This window comes from Pithys albifrons, chromosome Z, assembly GCF_047495875.1.
Source record: "Pithys albifrons albifrons isolate INPA30051 chromosome Z, PitAlb_v1, whole genome shotgun sequence".
In the NCBI taxonomy this organism is placed as follows: Eukaryota; Metazoa; Chordata; class Aves; order Passeriformes; family Thamnophilidae; genus Pithys; species Pithys albifrons.
In genome coordinates this window covers 42,973,789-42,993,298 of record NC_092497.1, presented here as the reverse complement: position 1 = coordinate 42,993,298, position 19,510 = coordinate 42,973,789, and the positions used below count along the sequence as shown (strand labels likewise).

At 45.1% G+C, this 19,510-nt stretch overlaps 1 protein-coding gene across 6 annotated transcripts in view; it reads left to right on the top strand.

The window, feature by feature from the left end:
* The first annotated feature begins 238 nt into the window (after window positions 1–238).
* The window catches only part of ELAVL2 (ELAV like RNA binding protein 2), a 107,234-nt gene continuing 87,962 nt past the window's right edge, over window positions 239–19,510 (top strand). For 4 of the 6 annotated variants that reach the window (XM_071581216.1, XM_071581215.1, XM_071581214.1 and 1 more), the window contains exon 1: window positions 239–884. The gene's annotated coding sequence lies outside the window, so the exon portion shown is untranslated. Of the gene's footprint in view, window positions 885–2,783; window positions 2,839–2,879; window positions 2,965–19,510 lie in introns of those variants that run through there. The other 2 variants (XM_071581217.1, XM_071581218.1) reach the window with 2 other exon arrangements.

Below are 19,510 nucleotides of genomic sequence, written 5' to 3'. Positions count from 1 at the left end.
GGGTGCGGAGGTGTCGCCGCGCTCTGCAGAAGCCGCGACGGCGCGTAGGGCCCTGCCGGCGCCCCGCAGGCCGAGGGGCGCCATGCCCGCGGGAGTGGCGGCCCGCGCGGCCAATGGGCGGGCGCGCCTCGCCGGGGGCGGGCCAGGCGCGCGCGTTCGGGCCAATACGGGCGCGCCGGGAGCGGCGGTGCCGCGCAGAGCGCGGGTAGGCGAGGGGCGGCGGCGCGGCCGGGCGGGCGCGGGACGGGACGGGACGCGGCCGCCCCCGGACGGACACACGACCCCGCCGCGGTCCCGCAGCCCCGCCGGCGGGCGCGGCACGCAGACACACGCAGCCGGGCGCGGCGCGGCGGCGGGCAGGAGCCGGGTGGCGGGGCTGCTATAAATCTGCGCAGCGGTCCGCCTCCCTGCGAGGCACGGCGCGGCACGGCACCGCATCTCACGGCGTCCTCCCCCCCGCGGCCCCGCGATGCTGCATTTGGCTCGGGTGGCGAGCCGCTAGGAAGTGACCGGCAGGGAGGGAGGGAGAGAGAGTGTCTTTAAAACCGCCTTTCCATCCCTCTTTTCTTTGTTCCTTCATTTATCCCTCCCCTCTTTTTGTTCATTGGATTGCGAAAAGAGAGTCGTTCGGTCACTCTCTTTTGAGTTCTCTCTTTTTTATTTTTCCATTTTTTTTTCTTTTTTATTTTTCCCCCCAGTATTGGACTGTTGGGGGTGGGGGAGGGAAAGGAATTTTTTGGTTTTGTTTTGGGTTTTATTTGCTTCCTTTTAGAACTGTCCCCAATTTAGCTGTTGTTCGTTGTCTTGAGAGAACTATCCATCTGCCTCTTACTCACTGGGAGAACTGCACCGTTACTTTTTTTTTTTAAGCCGAGGAAGGTAAGGTAAGTTGTGGCTTGATTCTTTAATGTATTGTACGTGTGCACAGGGTCCACGCTTCCCTTTCCAGAGATGCATGCCGTGTAGAATTACATTGATTACCTGTGTTTGCTCCGTACTGACACCGTTCATGCCTACGGCACTAAGTGAGGCAGTTCGTGGGTATGGCAGCATGCCCGCGGAGATGAGTTGCTGGAGTATTTGCAGCAAGGGGAGGGCAGCCACTGAAACTGGGGGGACAGCACCGCGTCCACGCAGAGCGGTGTGTGCATCCCTGCTTGGGCTGGGCCAGATGCAAAGTTCACAGCGACGCCGCTCCCGTCGGGCTCCGGATACGTCTCTTTGCGGGGAGCATCCGAGGGGACAGATCCGCCACGCGCGGATGAAGGGAGACGGTATCACTTTGAAGAGATAAACCCGCATTTGCAGATTAGCTGCGATAAGGCTCCCCGCGCCTAATTGCATTAGAGCCGCACGGCATTTCGCGGCTTCCTGTGGGGCTGGGAGGCGGCTGCGAGACCCGGCGCACAAAGACGCAGTCGGCCGTATTTTCAGCGGGCGAGGAGGGCGGGCGGCGCTGTGAGGAGACCCGCTGAGCGTTCCCGGAGAGAAGTGTGTTATCTTCGGGGGAGAGGGGGTCGTGTCTTTTCGCAGGGATGAATAACCCTCCGTTGAAAGGGGCGCGTCCCTTTGTTCGGGGCGTCGGGGCGCTGCGCGGCGATGCACGGGCAGAGTGGGCGGGGCGGCCCCGGTCTCTGTCCTTGGTCCTACCGGGCGGCGGGAAACGCGGACGGCGATCACCGGTGTGCGCGGGGCAAGTTTGCATCCGGAAGCCGCGATGGGAATCCTAGCGGGGCTCCGAGCAAAGGGAGGGACGGGGCGTCCTGCTGTCGTGCGCTTCTCCGCTTCCCTCGTCCTCCATCCCCGCGGCTGTGGGAGGGTCTCGGCAGGAGGAGGAGAAGGAGAAGGAGGCGGTGATGGTAAACGCCGGCGCTGCGGCATGTGCTACCGGCAAGGACCGGCCCCGAGCACTGCCATTGTTGTTTAATTTATGCCCAACACGAAACACCGTACCCACCTATTTCACATAGGAAAATAGCTAATGTGAGAGCTATATAAGCGAGGTAAATTGGTAGTTGAACGTGTTCCGTCGTTTCTAAGGACCGGCGGTGAGAAGGTTTATTTTGACTAGTCCTTGGAGCGCCAGGAGGGCGTGGAGCACACCGAGACATGCGCTCCCGGAGGGACGGGACTTCTACTCTCAGCGACACCCTCTCGGGCACTCTGGGCGCTGCCGCGGTGCTCGGCAGCCTAACCTTACCAGGGCTGGAGAGGGGTTCCTCTTCTTGTCGGACGCCGCCGGAAAAACGGGACCGTGCTTTCATAGTGTCTGATGACTTTCACGGGGGGGCTCTGAGTCAGCACGGCTGCCTGCCGTGGAGCGCTCGCTCCCGCTGCGCCCCCTCGTCGGACCGGGCGAACTGGGGGTTCGTCCGCCCCGTCGAGCCCTTTTCGGAGAGGACGCAGCGTTACTCCTCCAGGGCTCCGCATTTTCCAGGGAAAGACGGACAGTCGGTAACACTGGGGAGACGAACAGGAACTGTGAGGGTCCCGCCGGTGACCCCACCGGGGACTGGAAAGTCAAGCTCCCGCACCATCCTGCTCAGCGGACTCCGCTTCTCGCTTTCCCTGCCGCCCGAAGATGCTCGGAGACAGTCGCGGCTTGGAGCCCACCCAGCCTTGACTCCGCACCCTGGGGTTCCTGCTTTACCGGGGGGCGCGGCCCCGCGGGCGCGGGCCTTCTTCAGTGGCCGCCGGCAGCGTCATTCAGGCGGCGGCTACGGGGGCGGGGGCTGTGGGGGCCTTTATCAGCCAATCACTGCCCCCTCCCCCCTGTCAGCAGCAGGGCGGCTGCGGGTTGGAGGGGAGGAGCTGTACCGGCATCACCAGAACCTGCAGGTGCGGGGCATTGCGCGGGTCTCTCGGGGCAGCAGGCGCCCTCCCTCCGCTCCGCTCCCGGCGCCGGGCGGCAGCAGCAGTAAGCGCGCTCCGACAGTCGCCGCTCCCCCAGGGCAGCGAGCAGATGTCAGTCCCGGGTTGCTGAAAGATGGGCGGATCGAAGGGCCGGGAACAGGGCTTACGGGGGGCCGTGTGGTCGTGGCAGAGGGGGGGGCGGGACGCTGGAGTCTCCACGAGGCGGGAGTGGGGGAGAGCTGGAGTCGGAGGGGGCTGTATCCCGTGGGGAGCGCGGCGGGAGGAGGGGGCCTGGGTGGGGGCTGCAGGCGCACGACGAGGGTCACCGTGGAAAAGGGCTAAAACATGGCGTGAGCGGAGCCCTTCACAGTCTCTTGCTGCTGTAGGTGGCGAAGGGGTTTCGGCCGGCACCGGCTTGTTGCGGTCCCTTTTGCAAACTCCGCGTTACTGGCAGCGTTAGATCAAGAGGGACTTCCTGTTGCTTTTTTTTCTGCGGACGGTTCCATCATCCCCTTCCTCGTGAATCATAACTAGTTGGGGTTTAATCACTCCTTGCTTTACCATTTAGGATTTTCTGAGTGTTTCCTCTTCCCCGCTCCCCTGTTTTTCGTGTGATGCTAGTTGGCGAGTCAAGCACCTATTATCCTGACAAAACACTGTTCGGCCGCTTAGACTGCGGCAACCGTCTCAATGACTTTTCATCCCACCTATTTCCTTTGCATGACCCTACCATTGGAGTGTCGCTCCTGTTCTTCCTGCAAGATGCACCTCCCTTTCCTCCTGGTTCACGTCTGAGCTTGGACTAACTAGGGCGCTTACGCCCACCATAATGCATATGGTGCCCCTCTGACCGCGCCCTCGGGCCTGGCGGTGCCGCGGGGCAGCGGAGGGGGCGGTGGGCCGGCGCTGGTGCCGAGGGGCCGCATTGGAGCTGCCGCCCAGGGCTGCGCCGTGGCCGCGGGGGGGACGGGCGGCAGCGCCCCCACCCCGGCACGACACGGTGCTGTCCGCGGACCCTCCGCCGTGAGCGGGGAGGGGCGGAGGGTCCCGCCCTGGAAGTCGGCCCTGCCGGGTCTTGAAATGTCCCGCACTGGAGAGGGCAGGCGGGGAGTGGAGGGGAATGGAGGTTGCAGGGTGCACGGTTCGGCTGCCTTATGTTATTCCGTGGGTTACTTCGTGTTCCAGGTGGCCGCGGCCGCCGTGGATCAGGCTGAACGATTGTCCCGTCGTCATCTCTGCTCTTGGCAAGTGGCGGTATTGCATGGTTTTTTATGTTGTCCTGCCTCTGGAAAAAAAAAAAAAAACAAAAACCAAAAACCCACAGCAAATCTTGTTCCTGAGTTATGTGCGTGGGGAGTGAGTTGACTCTGTGTAATCTGCTTATTGCTGATGATGGGAAGTTCTCGAGCAGCCAGGCAGCTGCTCGGTGGTCCCCCTTCTGTCTCTGTTATCCCCATGCGTGTTTAAATACAGGTGTAACTTGTTAGAAAATGTACTTATTAAAAAAAAAAAACCAAGAAAAACTGTCCAGAAACCATACAAAACAATAGGCGACAAATTTTTTATTTATGAGGTAGTCATGTTGTTGATTTGATTGAATCCTGTAAGACTAAAAGGCACTGTTACACTTACAAAGTTTTGAAGATGGCTTTAGTAATACAGTCTAGTAGCTACATAGGACAGGACTTCTGTTTCTGGTTTTCTTAGAATATGTATTTGATAAAGTGGAAACACCTGATTGGTTTGGTATTGCATGATGTGTGTGTTTTCTTGAAAGGTAGCAGGGTCCTGAATTTTTGTGCTGATAAATTCCATGCCACCTCCCCTGACTTTGTGTCTGCTTTGATGGCTGATTTCAAATTAAACCGAGGGAGCGCAGAAAGTGTTCCAGTAAGTGGGCACATGTTTGGTAGAGGAAACAGACACCAGGGTATTAGTTAGAGCTTCAATTATTTTTTTCATTTCAATTCTGTGCATTCTGAATTCAGAAGTTACATTCAGTTTTTTCATCCCACTTTTCCCTGACCTTTCTGAAATGTGGTATTAGAGATGATAGCCCTAGGAATACACTTTGAACCTTGGTTTGTAGCTATTATGCATAAATAAATCTGATTGCAAATATAGAATGGGTAGTTCTGTATACACTGTTTAAAAAGGGATATTGCTTAATTGTAGAAAAATGTAGATATTTGACTTTTTTCCATGTTATACTGAGCATTTGTAACTATGGACACATACAAATGACCTTGAAACTGCTAATAAGTTTTATCGCATGTATTTAAAGTCTGACAAACCACATCTTTAATGCCCCTTTCAAGTGTCTTCTGGATGTACCTATGCTGATATTTCTGCTTCAGCAATAGATGTCTTAATTTTGTGGTTTTATGCTGGTAGAGTGGTTGATCCTTTCCATGTGCAGTGGAGATTTTTAGTTGCTGTAGTCTTTGCAATGGATGCATTTCAATATGTTCATATTTCTGTAAATCTCTTATTAGCATAATCATGCTAGTATAATATTTCTGCATATAAATTTATTGTGACTTTGCCATCCTAATGTGAACATTGACTTTCTTTCTTTTCTGAATTCCTTTTAAATGATAGTTTTCAAGTGAGAGGAAAAGATCCTTTTCTCAGTATGTTTTTTGTTGTCATTGATTTACTTACTACCTTTTCAAAAATTCTGATCTAGCATGTTTCAGATTGAGCTGGGTGATCCAGCTGTTCTGAGTTGAAATTGTTCTGAACACCAAGTAGATCAAGAGTGTCTGTTAAAACAACAACAACAAAAAGACAGAAAAAGCTTTCAGATTATGCCCCAGGTTTCTGGATGGCAATATTCAAACTACAGTGAAGGCTCAGGCTGAATTCTATTAAAGTAATATAATGTAATAATAAACTAGGATTTTGGAGCGACAACATTAAGCTTGATTTATTTGGTGACTAAGTAGGAATAGATGACATGTAGTCTAGTGTTCTAAAAGCCCAAGGAGTAGTTCAGCTTTCCTGTGCTTAAGTTAATGCCACTGCAGAGGTAGACTTTGCAGTTAAAAATAGTGCAAGGATGCAAGCACAAGCTCCTTTCTAGTCGCAGTGAGGCTGAAATCCTGCTTTTGTAGGTAAAACTCACTGTCTTACAGTGTAATGTCTTTTGATTATATTTGTGGCCATTGATATTCTTCATAGCAATAAAACTGATTGTGAGCTAATGGATAAAATTCAGCTTGTGCTGAATACACATTTCAATATTGCTTTAATGCTATCTTTGCTTTTGCTGAAATGCATTTCTAATAAATGCTAGTATGTACAAAGGGCAGTAAATCTACCTAATTTGACTTACTCAGAAGGATTAGTTCTGGAGAAGCTGGTACAAGAGAATTCCTAATTTGTGGTTACTACAGCTGGTGAGCCAGATCAAGATGTTTTGTGGCCTAATCCTCGTTGAAATTTTGAAAGCCATCCTGAGTTTCTTGTGGCTAACTACCACAGGTAGGCTCCTTGATTGATTGGATTGATTCCCACTGAAGCTCAGAGAAACTGCCAATATTAAGCAAGCTGCTTTTGCCTATTAATCACTTCTGTTGATTTGTGGGGACTCCTTGCATCAAATACTTTGCCACTGAACAAATACATGTAATGCTAAATTTGACAGAATCTGAGATTAGAGAACAGCTAATTGTTTTTCTCTTGTATTTGGAATTGCATGTGTTGCACATAGACTTTTAGGCATACAGCTCTACAGTAAGTACATGTTGGAAAGATGCCCTTAGTGAAACACTTGGCTTTTAAATAGTCATTGTTTTTGTATGGAGTACAGTTTTTGAGCTTTAAAGCCAAGTGAAACAGAAACAACTCATGGCAGAAATCTTAAGTATGCTTTCTCAAAAACTTATTTAAAGATTCTAACCCCACAGTAAGTTTTTGAAGTAGGTCACAGACTAAATCGGACTTGGCTGGCAAAATATGTGGAGTTTTAAGAGCAGTAATTATGTAATATGAGAAACTGTAATGGGAACGTCTTACCTGCATACATTTGAAAAACACAAATTGGCAGCAAACTGAAATTTTCTAGATTGAAATTAAACTAGTGTGACAGTTTCCTGTTTTGTCTGAGCTGCTGTTTGGCATGGTCCTCCTGTACTTCAGGAATAGGGGGTTTAATTTGGTTTGATTGTCATAGTAAGCCTGGATGTAATGAGGGTTTGAAGAAAGCTGTATTTTCTTAATAAATGTTGGGATGACAGTTTGGTGTTTAAAAGTGCTAGCAATGAGTGCACCAGCCTAAGATCAGAATGATTCTCTTTCTGGGACGTTCTAGACTTCACTTTCTAAAACATTGGTGATACCAGTTCTCCCTTCTGTCACACAGTCCTAATATTGCTGGTAGTTCAAATAGTCCAGCTGCTGATCAGAAATGGCTAAGAGAGTTTTAGACCAGACAAGGCTGTAAGACATGTATTGCAAGAGTGAGTAGCTTGGTTTCCTGCATTTAGCAAAGAAACAGGTGTATCTTAATAAAACTGCGACAGCTGACCAAACAACTCAGAAGCTAGAAAATACTAAAGTGCTGAGACACTGTATATGTATGGTCTTAAGGATTTAAGACTATTTTCTGACTTCTTAAGCTGTGCATGGAGTACAGGTAGAAAATATTATATAGTGGAAAGCAACTGAATTGCTGTAACATACTGTAAAGTGTGTATATGTGGTTTTGTGAGTGCTTATGACCTGAGTACTGCTAAAACAGGGAACACTGCAAGGTTCCAATACATTGTGAAACAGTCCACACAGAGGTACAAAAGGGTATTCAAGGTATCCTGGAATATTCACTGTGATGTGTTGACCGGCCTTTTTGTGGGTCTGTGCTAGACGCATTTGTTTTCAGACTCCACAGTATGAGTTTCTTTAACTAGGTAATTACTCAGATTAGCTGAATAAGCTTTGTTTTTTTGTGGAAAGAAGCTCCCATTGTATGGTTGCTGGAATACTGATATTCTTCTTCATTTCAAATCTTGATGTCAGAAATCAAATCAGTAGAGTTTATTTTACAGAATGGATGATCAGAGTTAATTTCCTGGAAATGCAAATAAATACTTATAGACAAATGCCTTAGTCACTTAAAAGATTTGAGAGGAGGAGATTCAGCTATTGAAGGGGAAAAGTAATGTAAATTCAACTTCTCTAATAGTAATGTACCTGCTGATTGTATTTTTCAAAATTGTTCTTACATATTTTTTCAGAAGTAGAATTATATTCAGAAGGGGGTGGTTAGTCATCTTCCCTGTGGTTTCTCTTTAGTTGCCTTTTTATTATTTGTATTGATAAAAGTTTATGCTGTATTATCTTGAGTGAGGTAAAGAAAGAGGCCTGACAGGAGATAATTGGTTACTCTGTGCCATTTCCGCCTGGCTGCTTGCCATGATGAGGAAATGATTCCACTGAGCTCATTAGGCTGACTTTGTCTTTAATTTTGAAGTGAGTAGTGGATTCATTTCAAACATTAACGTTCATGCTATCTCAATTGCGTTTTGTAGCGAAAACTATGTTTTTGACAGTCTTGAATGTGGATCTGTCTCTCTGTATGCTGAGATTTGGGCCGTCATCCTTTGCATGCAGGGGGCTGCAGGGTTTTGTTTTGATATAGGGCTACATAGAGCTTACTGTTAACATACCTTAATGTAGACAAAATCAGATGAGGATTTCATGGTAATGTCTGTTGTTAATAATAGAACTATAAAATGTCTTCAAGAAAGGAAGTTCCCTGTTTTAAACTTCCTGCAGTGGTCACAAAAAATGAGAAAATAATACCTTAACACCAGAAAAAGGGCAAGGGTTTATCTGCCTGCTGTTCAAACTTGGCCATGCAAGCTTGCCAGTTCTAGTTTTTTAAGTGTTTATGCAATGTAATTTTTAGCTCCAGTACCAAAGTGGAGCACTCCTTCAGTTCTTGTCATTAACCTATTTTTAGGGTACCTCTGAACGTGTTCTTGAAGTTAGTCTTCATCCTTTACATGCTGCAGGGACAGCTATGCCTGGACTTAGGTAGGTTCTTTGGAGAAGGGTATGCTGCATGGCCAGAAGCTTTTGATAGCGCATGGAACCCAGGAGGGCATGAATATGCTTGTTTACCTACAGGAGTAGTTAAGGTACCTGTAATACTGCCCCAGGTGATGCTAGGAGAACTGCATGCAAGTGATGATGAGGAGGAGAAGGTGGCCCCTTGAATCTCTGGTCTAGTAAAGAGTGTTTCTGATGAGGAAGATGGGTGCAGGAGGGAGTAGGTATTGTGGCCATCTGTCGTAGTAGAGAGAGAGATTGTTAGTGGGATATATAGATTTCTGAATTTTCTTTGAGCATGTATGTGCATAGCCATTGCACTGAAAGGGGTAACACACTGCAGGAATGCTAGTAGCATGCATGCCTTCTGTATGTTTTAGTTTTGTAATGGAGTCCTTGTTTTAGTGCCATCCATTTTCTTTGTCCCTGTTGAAATGCCAGAATACTAGTGCTCTGACCTCTGTATTTATCCATTAGCATTAAATATGCATCAACCCAATTTAAAGGCAGAGCAAGATCTTGGGATTTCTTTAAATTTTCTGTATCTGCTGTTCATCTCCAGTCTTAGACCAGCAAGCATAACTAGAGGTGAACACTTACTGATTGTGCATCACAGTTGATTTCAGAAGGGCTTTAAAATATTTTAAATCTTAAAGTTCTAATACCTGCTATAACTGTAACTAAGGGTATTATTTTTATCTCTAGTAACACATGTACAAATCTCATCAGACATCCTGCTGTGGTTCATTTCTACCCAAATAAGTATTCGAAGCTGCTTTCTGCTTCCAAAAGAGGGACAACTGAAGGCATAACTCTAAAACACCATATGCTGCTTGTAACAGACTATGCATGTACTGCTTGCGTGCAGTAGAGAAGAAATTAGCTTATTAATGAGTTGAACTCTTTAATTTTGATGTGCTTATACCTTGAGCTACAAGCCTGAATTGAGGTCCTGACCTCAAACTGCTATTGCTAATCTGGCCAGAGCACCCATTCTGAAGAGAACTGGAAAACTGCTGACGAAGTGAATTGTATAAAGTGAAGAAGACTTTAGAAGCTGCTTTTGTATTCAGATAGCTAAACTGTGAAACTTGGCATAGCAATAGTGCTTGCCTTGGACTGCATCCATGGTTAAGATGTTGGTAGGCAAGATGAGAATTGCAGCCTCATTAACTGAGTAGCTGAATTTTTTTCTGTTGTAGTTGAGGAAACTGAAAGAAAACTTAATGGAGTCATGCTTGTCTTTTGATAGAGACTATTTTTATAAAGAGAGTGGTTCTTGTAGTGAAATTCTGCTGAACCAATGAAGCTGAAGAATATAAAACTAACGGTCATGGTGGAGACCAGGGCTTTTTTTGTTTTAGTTATACGTCTGATCAAGGATCTCTTTGCTGAAATTATAACTGGGCCATAAGGTTTCTTTTTTTTTGTGTGGAAGGTTTCATGTGGAACTCAGTGTTTGAGATAGCCACTGCTTCCACATTGAGTGGTGTAACATAGATGACACATTCAAAGGTTTGAGTAACCTAATCCAGTGGAAGATGTCGCTGCTTGTGGCACAGGTGTTGGAACTAGGTGGTTTAAAGATTGTTTCCTGCTCAGACCATTCTGTGAATCTAGGAGGATTGTGTGTCTGAGGGAGACTTTCTGTCCACATTTGTAAGCATTAGGAGAAATGTAGATTTCACTACTAGTTATTAGGTTTGATACTCTAGTCCTTCAGAACTAGCTGTTACAGAAGAAGTAGAGATTGCAGACTTCTGATGTGGCAAAAATGCAGTGTGATTTCTCTTGTGATTATGGCTTCTTTGATTTTTACAAACACTGTTGAATAACAAGTAAAGTAAGGATTACTTGTTTTGAAACTTGTTTAGGTGTTCTGAAATGAGAGATGTCAGTGTTCCTGAAGAAATGCTAAGGCAAATTGCCTGTCTTTGTTGTGAATTGCATAAAATGATGGAGTACATCAGCTTTCCTGCTTGAAACAACACATAACAGAAAAAGAGTGGATAGTTTCTGTAGGAACAGTTTCCTATTTTTTTAGTTAAATTAATTCTGCAGTAGCAGATTTAGCTTATAATTGTGCATACCAATTTTATATAATATTGGAGTGTACTGAGAGAGTGACCAAGATCAGGGACCTAATTTTTGTGGCTGTTGCTAATACTTGCTCAAATAATTGAGCACTGAAAGTTAGTGACCATCTAATTGTAGCTGTCCTCTTCCTTGATAAATTGGGTTGATTTGCCCTTTTAAAGACTTATGTATCTTTTCATGACCTGCTTGACCTAAGAGGGTTGTACTGTTTTTATCTGCATACATCTCAAAAAATCTGGCAGTTAGGCGGTTGGAAAGGCCTGTAGACATGTGATTTTAATGTGTTTAGTCCAGTTTAAGGTAACCATGAACAGATTGATGACAAACACAATACATGTATGCAGGACTTTGCACTGACCTACATAAATGGATTTGGAATGGTGCACTCAGGTACAGCATGATATTGTCTGGGCAGCTTTGAAAACCTGAATGTGAATGGTTCATGCTTGCCATGCAATGTGTATGGAGTGAAAAGTTAATTGTTAGTTGAAAAGTGTGGAAATTTTACTTCAGGATTAATAAAAGGGAATAGGAGCATCACTTTCTTGAAACAGAAAAGTATTATGAAGGTAGTGAAGAAATGAAGATACTTTTCATAGTGAAATGGAAGATGAATAGTTTAAGCAGTGTCTGTGACCCAGATTTTTGTCTTGTAAAGCTAATCAGCGTTCTGAGACATCTGTTCAAGGTATGCTTGATTACATGTACCTTTTAATGCTCTTTGAACACTCAGCAGATGCACATGCGGCCTTAGATTCCAGATACCCCTTTATTTCATGTACATGTCAGTCACATTTTTTTCTTTCCTGAGCTGAGGAAAATGATGAGCTTACTTGCATGCTTATGACACTACAGTATTAAGTAGGTGACATCTACCAAATCAGAACTTTGGTGGAATCATCATGCTCTAGTTGTTAAATATTTAAAAAGATTTGCTTGAAAGCTTATGCTTGATCATCTACATATTGGAGAGGTTTTGCCCTGCTTTGACTTGAAGATGGATGGACAAACACTGAAAATTTGTTCTAAATCCTAGATGATATTGTTTTTTATAGGCCTTTGGGTTTGGCCAGGCAAGTACTGCACTCTATCTCCTCATCTGAAGAATTATTTTCTACACCATCTTGAACAAAAAAAGTGTGTCAGACCAGGCTTTTTGAGCTAGTGGGTTAAGAAAAAGTGTTCCCAAAGCAATTTCCCACAGATGGCTCTTCTGTATCAGCCACTTTTAGTTGAGAGCCTGAGCTTTTGCAGCTCCTGTTAAAAAATGGATGCTTTATGTGTAGCACAAAACGTAGATGGGCCTAAATAATAGTGAGAAGCTATTCCTATAGCAGAGTGACCTCTATGCCCAGCTCCTAGTGTTGACAGTTTTTGAAGCAAGCTACTTCCTTCTGTATTCTTCTGTGGGAATTTCTAAAAGTTGTGTTTTTTCTGCCCCTTACTCTTGTTCCTCTGCAGCAAAACAGGTCATCACCTGAAGATTGACAGTTAAGATTGATTTAACTGCTTTAATTTTGCTTTCATTCTTAGTAGCCAAATCCTGTTTATTTTGCAGTGCACCCATTTCCTTCAAGTTGGGTCCATTTTGCTCATGACATTAACTGTTATATGGTTTCCTTGTCTTTTTATTAACCCATGAACTTTGTCATCCTGTCTTCTCCCTTGGCTGGTCCTGTTGTAGACTGGGTGGATGTCTAACAAGCCACCAGGTAGGTCACTGGTCAGTGGCGTAGTCTGTGCCTGGGGCAGTGAATCTCTGAAAAACCAGCTGTGTAGTGGGAGTGGACATAGTTGACTTAGCAGAGATAAATAAAGGTGAAGATGGTTGTACTGTGTTAATTTTAAAATGCTTGTGAGTTTTAGGTGTGTCTGGTGTAATGTTTGTGTGCCTGTGAGATGTGGCTTCTCCAAATTCTGTCACCTAGTTAACAGGGAGTAACCAGGCTTTAAAGTGGGCCAGGAATGTGTTTCCAGGGTGTTATTAGTGAAAGACGTAAAATTTTTTTCTGTCCTCCTGTGCTTGCAAGAAGGAATGGTTGCTATTTGTACCCAGGCAGGACAGTTGCTAGATGCATTTCTGTATAAATACCTGACCCGAGAACAGATTTGTCTTCATTTGTACTGGCATTTGATAAGGTTTTTCAGTGTCGGTGGAGCAGGTATTTCTGACAGTCACAGATCCTGTGCTTCTCAAGAAGGAGTCAGAAGTTGGAAGGTTTCTTAATTTTTAGGTAGGAAATAGTTTGATGGCATATGAATTTCTCAGTTCTTCTTTTATTTGGTAAGTGAAGAAATCAGCTGTTTTGCTTTGTTCTACCAAGAGTTTATAGCCTGTGCAACTGTTGTTAGTGTCTTGTGTTCACTGCTTTGATTAAAGACAGGCAGTCATCCTTCCCCAGCAGTGATAGACCTTAATTTGTCTGTCTCTCTCCTAGGTCTGAACCCTGTATTTTGAGCAGTGAAAGAGTTAGGGTGTTGGGGTTGGCGTTGTGTGGTATACTGAGGTGCACAGTAATTGCAACTCAGGTTTGCAAGTCAGTGTGTATTAACAAGTGACTGGATGTTAAAACCTGTCTACTCAGGTGTGTTTTCTTTCTAGCTAGTGATAAACTGATGGTAAGGCCCCATTGCTATCCTATGTCCTATGTTTCAGTATCCACAGTAAATGAATGATGATTGAACCTATGGTGTCAGTGAAGATCCATAATAACCACATGTGTATAGAAGCGGTGTCAGAGAGCTTTACTTTAGTGAGCTGCAGAGGCATCTGTCTTACAGGCGTGCTGTTATGGAATGGTCATGGCTGTCAGATCTGTGATTCAAGATGCTGTAGAGGTCTTGATGAGACTCATCCAGCTCCTGGACAATTGCCCACTACTTGCTTATCCTATTGGACCACAATGCTACTCAGAGGGAGACTGAAATAAATCAAGTGGGTCACAGAGTTTTGGGACGGCAAGTAGAGGACATGGGAGTTTTGGAGGAGGTCTTTTAAATTGCGAGGTTGAAGGATAAGAGTTTTGGTGAAAGTAAACACTACTGGACCAGGGCTTGTATCAGAAATAGTGTGTCCGGCAGAACCAGGGCAGTGATTGTTCCCCTGTGCTTGGCACTGGTGAGGCTCCACCTCAAGTCCTGTGTCCAGTTCTGGGCCCTCACTGCAATAATGATACTGAGATTCTCAAATATGTCCAGAGAAGGACTACAGAGCTAGGGAAGGGTCTAGAGAGTTAAATCCTGTGAGGAGCAGCTGAGGAAGCTGAGATTCTTTAGCCTGGAGAAAGGAAGGCCTGGGGGGGACCTTATCACTCTCTGCAACTATCTGAAAGGAGGTTGTAGCCAGGCAGAGGTTGGTGTCTTCTTCCAGGGAGCTGGTCACATGACAAAAGGACATAGCCTCAGGCTGGGTCCAGGGGAGGTTCAGGCTGGACATCAGGAGGAATTCATTCGCAGAAGGGATTGTATGTTGAAACAGACTGCCCAGGGGTGGTGTTCAGGAAACAACTGGACATCATCCCAGGAGGTGTTCAGGAAACAACTGGACATAACACTTAGTGCCGTGGTGTCTAGTTGACAGGTCAGAGGTTGGACTCTATGACCTTGAAGGTCTTCTCCAACCTAAATGATTCTGTGATTCCAGCTCTTAGGAAGATGAGTAGTCATACACAGGCTTGGTTGTACAAACAATTTATGGCTGAGATGCATTAAAAAAGAGGTGTACAGGAGCTGGAAGTGAGGACAAGGCTTAGAGAAGCATTGCCATCAAATAAAGGCAGTAGTGTTAGAAGGTGTTAGACAAGCTGGAGCTCATGAAGTTGGTAAAGGATGTTAAAAGCAACAAGATGGGTTTGTACCAATAATGTAGCAGCAGAAGAATAAAGAGCAACTGGGCTTCCTGATGAATGGAGTGGATCATTTTCTGGCAGCAGATAGACAAGACTGTGATTTGGCCCTTTTTCGCTTCACTCTTCACTGACAGGGTCTCCTGAGCTCCTTTTCCATAGACAGCGAGTGCAAGGAAGAGAAGAGATGCTGGGATTAGTAAGAGGATCAGGTCTGTGATCGTTTAAGAAATCTCAACCGTTCAGATCTATGGACCTGAGGGTATTGAGAGATTTGTCTGCTGTCATGGTGAGACCATTGTCTAGTATTTTGATAGATAAAATGAAAAATATTTCCTGTGGTGGTAGAAGAGCAACTTTTGCTGCTATTAAAAGTGAGTTCAATAAGGATTTTATGGGGAGTGTCACTGAGGAAATCATTGGGACAGTCATATTTGAAGTAATGTCTGTGAAAATTAAAAAAAAAAAAAGGTGATTGGAAGTAGCTCGTATTAAATTACCAGGACTGTCATGGAAATTATTATGTCTGTGGATGAGAAGTGAAACATGTCATCTGCAATAAGTTGAACATAACTCTTCATGTACTTACCCACAGTATCTTGATAGCAAAATGTTTGAGGTAAGTTTCATGTGGACAGCTAGATAGGTGGAAGACTGATAGTTCAACTTGGAAGTTGAAGTTCAGTAGTTAAAACTCCATGATCTTCCTGGAGGCTTGTTACAATTGGAGGTCTTGAGGAGTCCTGCATGAGGAAAGGGAGAAATTTGATGCACATCAAGTTTGCAGAAAGCAACTGAGGGATAAACCTGATGTTCTCAAGGTCAGGGTCGCTGTCTAGAAGAACTAGGACTAGTGAGAGGAAGGGGCTACTGGGGACCCTATGCAGTTTTGACAAGAGCAATGCAAAACTCTCTCTTGGGTAGGCAGAGACCTGGCAGCAGTGTCAACAGGACTAGGGACAAGAGGCACTGAGCCCTGGTTGGCAGCGAGCTGAGTTGGGCCAGTGAGGCAGGAGGTAAGGGAAAGCTTTTCCTCCCACAAGAAGAGCTGGACAGTGGGCTTGGCATACAGGGAGGTGTTGCTGACCAAGCTCTAGTGAGATCGCACACACCAGTATGATGTTCAAGCAAATCCCAAGTTTATTCAAAAACACAGGTATATATCACCTTAAGTGACCCCGCCCTAGGTGCGGTGGTCTGACTCCAATTGGTTGAGGCTGGAAACATGTCCTTTTAAGGTGAAAATGAAACTTGTAAGATGGTCATTCAGACCCACCAAATTCAGGGGCTGCAACAGGGAGGTGGTGCTGTCTCAACTCCTTGGAGGCTTTTTAGCTCTGAAACATGATTAATCTTGCTGTGGGTGGGGTGTTAGGCTGGAGACCTCCTGCAGTTCTTAATGGTCCCAATATATATATCTCTACCACTTTTGCCTACCAAGTCCACTTCCTGGACAGAGAACTGAGGCATGGCAGTAGTTGAGTCTTGGAGAAGAAAGAAATACAGAAATGCTAGCACAGTGCTTTTCAAGGTGAAATTCAGTTTTTTGCATTGTACTGCTTGGACACTATTCCAGTCCTCCAGAGTGTAGACATTTGGGGTAGTTACTGGACACTTAGTATTGTTACTGGCCTTATGAGTTTACTTTACTATTAATGCACTTATGGTACACTTACCATCAGTTAACAGTTTTTTCACAGGCTTCTTCATGAATGGTAGTAGAACCAAATGTTTACTAATTTTGAGGGGACTATATGATACTGTTCTTATGAGAGAGGAATTTTGTTGTCTCTTCCTCTAGGTAAGGTGGCTTTTTAAAAGAATAAACAGTGATCTGTTTAAACTTTTTTCCTGGTGGGAATCAGCCTAGAGTCAAACAGGTTCTGTATTTATAATTTAAGTGGTCTTAAGAGCCTTCTTAGAGCTAAAAGCATGCACCTCTGCATGAACCACTCAAGAGCAGTGGCTGTCAGGTTTTTCTGAAAATACTTAAGGGTGAAGGTTTTTTTGGAGTTCTCTCACCTACCTAATACGTTGTGTGGAGCTCAGGGAAATAGTGGTGGCCTCTTGTGAATAGCTGTGGCTTGTTCCAACACATGTTGTTTCTCATGACAGCTCTTTCCTTTGGCATGGGCCAAGCTATCAAGACACTGATAATACCAAGAAAGCCAGAGCCACTGGTTATGTTCCAGGATTGTTTCTACTCTGTTCTTAGTGCTGCCTTATGCATAAAACATTTCAAAACTGTATTCTGAATAAAATATACAAGTGCACTGAATTACTAGCAGAGTTATTTGTTTCTAGGTATGACTTTGTTTAATAGGCATACTTGCATTTTGTAGGTATTTGGTGAAAGTTAGATTGTAGAAGTTAAGATAGAAGAAATTACAAGAGGTATGATTTGAGTGGTATCAGTGAACTGTTGTCCAGTCATTTTACCTTTCAGCATTTTGAAACACTATTTTAAAGTTTCTCATTGTAGAGGGTTGAAGCAAACTAAAGTTGAAGGTCAGTGGTAGCAACTACAGCACTGTAGTGGTGATTGTAACAGAAGAACACATGTGTACTCAGTCTAACAAGTGCTCCAAGCCAGAAAAGATTAGGCAGATGGGGATGTTGGCAGTGGAATTATTTCAGTATAATATAGCTATAAAGCAGTACTTTCAGGAGATGGTCGTAGAGACTCTGCTTGATGAAGAATTACACAGGCAACATTTCATACGTGCAGGAGAAAAATCCTAGAAAGCCAGAACAGTGATGAAGAATTTGCATAATGGACCAAGCAACACTTGCTGTTTGAGGCAGTTTACTTCTTCATTTCATTCCTAAGTGTGGTTTTTTCCTTTCTTTTTGTAGCATCCATGCAGCTGTTCCTTAGCATTGAAGAATTCAGTTGTGAAGCCTCTATAAAGGCATGTCACATCGTGTCTGTCTCTGGTTGATAAAGAAGTTGTCACAAACAGCCTTGAGGAGGTAGACTGCAGTAGAAATGTCAGAACAGAACTGGAGAGGTAGACCAATTTGATATGCAAAGAGCAGTGTCTTTATAAAAATATTTTGAAACATAAAGTCTTATTTCTCAAACTTCTGTGCCAAGTCTGCTAATTCATTGTTTACATTGACTTCTTTAGAAGGTGAGAGTAGTGTTGGCAGGACGCTTGACAGAAATGTCTCGACACAAGTCTTGGATTTACTTGCGTATTTATGCTGGTAACAGTGGCAAGTCTATAAGCTTGATGCGAAAAGTGTGGCTTTCTGAGGAAAAAAATGGGCTATTCTCCTGAGCAGAGATGCAATGCTTTAATGTGCTCTTGAGAACACTCATCCTAATCTGTCTTCTAGAATGTGTTTTATCTGATAAAGTGAAAATGGAATTGCATGGTGATTGGCAAACTGCACAAAGAGCTGTATTCTAATGAGATAATAAACAGTATTGAGCTAATTTTAAATGTTGAATGCTGGTTTGCCAGGTAGTTCTTCTGCAGTCTTGTGTGTATGAATTTTGTCCATTTATGCTGGTTAATGGTGTCACACCACTATATCCTTAGTTTTATTATTGATGATTTCTCTAAGAAAAAAGTGTCAGTCTGTTCACAGAATCTATGGATGATATTCCCTGGCAGGCTTTGTTTGCTGCTCTTTCAGCTATCAGCAGGTGACTCAGAGGGGAGTTGGAGGCGTGGCTTTCTCGTTAGCAGGAGAGTGAGAAGGCTTTAAAAACATCTCTAGGGAGCGCAAGCGACCTGGAGCGCAGGGAACAGGGGCGTGGCATGTCAGTGAGGGCGTGGCATGGCAGTTTGCACAGCAGGGCAAACAGGCAGGGCATAAGCCTAGGTATTTCTGTGGCCCTTTTTTTTTTTTTCTCGCTGTTTGTTTCTTTGTTTCTCTTTTCTACCTTTCCCCACGGCTCAAGGCAGTCATGCCTCCCAAAAAAATTAAAGCTGCTGCTCCGGTTACCAGTAAAAAGGTCTCAATACAGACAGAACCCTTTAAAAAGGATGCAGCCACTCAGGCCTCTGGCTGCATAGGCTGTTTGAGCCTGGACCTACTACCAGAGGACAGTATGAGAAGCACCTGCATACGATGTGAGCAGGTGAATGATTTGCTGGGTCTGGTGGCAGAGCTAAAGGAAGAGGTGGATAGGCTCAGAAACATAAGGGAGAGTGAAAGGGAAATTGACTGGTGGAGTCACACCCTTTCCACTCCTAAGGAAGCCCAGCAGGAGGTGGTGAAGCCCAGCCCCTCCTGCCATCAGGCAGACAGAACAGACCATAGGGATGGGGATGAATGGAAACAGGTGCCTGGTCATAGAGGCAAAAACACCCCCTCTCGACCCCTTTCACCTGCCAGGGTGCCCTTAAAAAAACAGGTATATGGCCCTGGACTCGGACAGTCTGTTGGAGGACAGTCGGGAGGAGGATCTGTCTACAAGGTCTTCCAGTTACCCCCAGTCTACTGGACGGGTTACAACTACAGGTAAGAGGAAAAAGAGAAGGGTTGTTGTAATCGGTGACTCCCTTCTGAGGGGAACTAAGGACCCTCTATGTCGGCCAGACCCGTCCCACAGGGAAGTTTGCTGCCTTCCCGGGGCCAGGGTGAGGGATATTACCAAAAGACTTCCTAGGCTTATCCAACCCTCAGACTATTACCTGCTGTTGGTT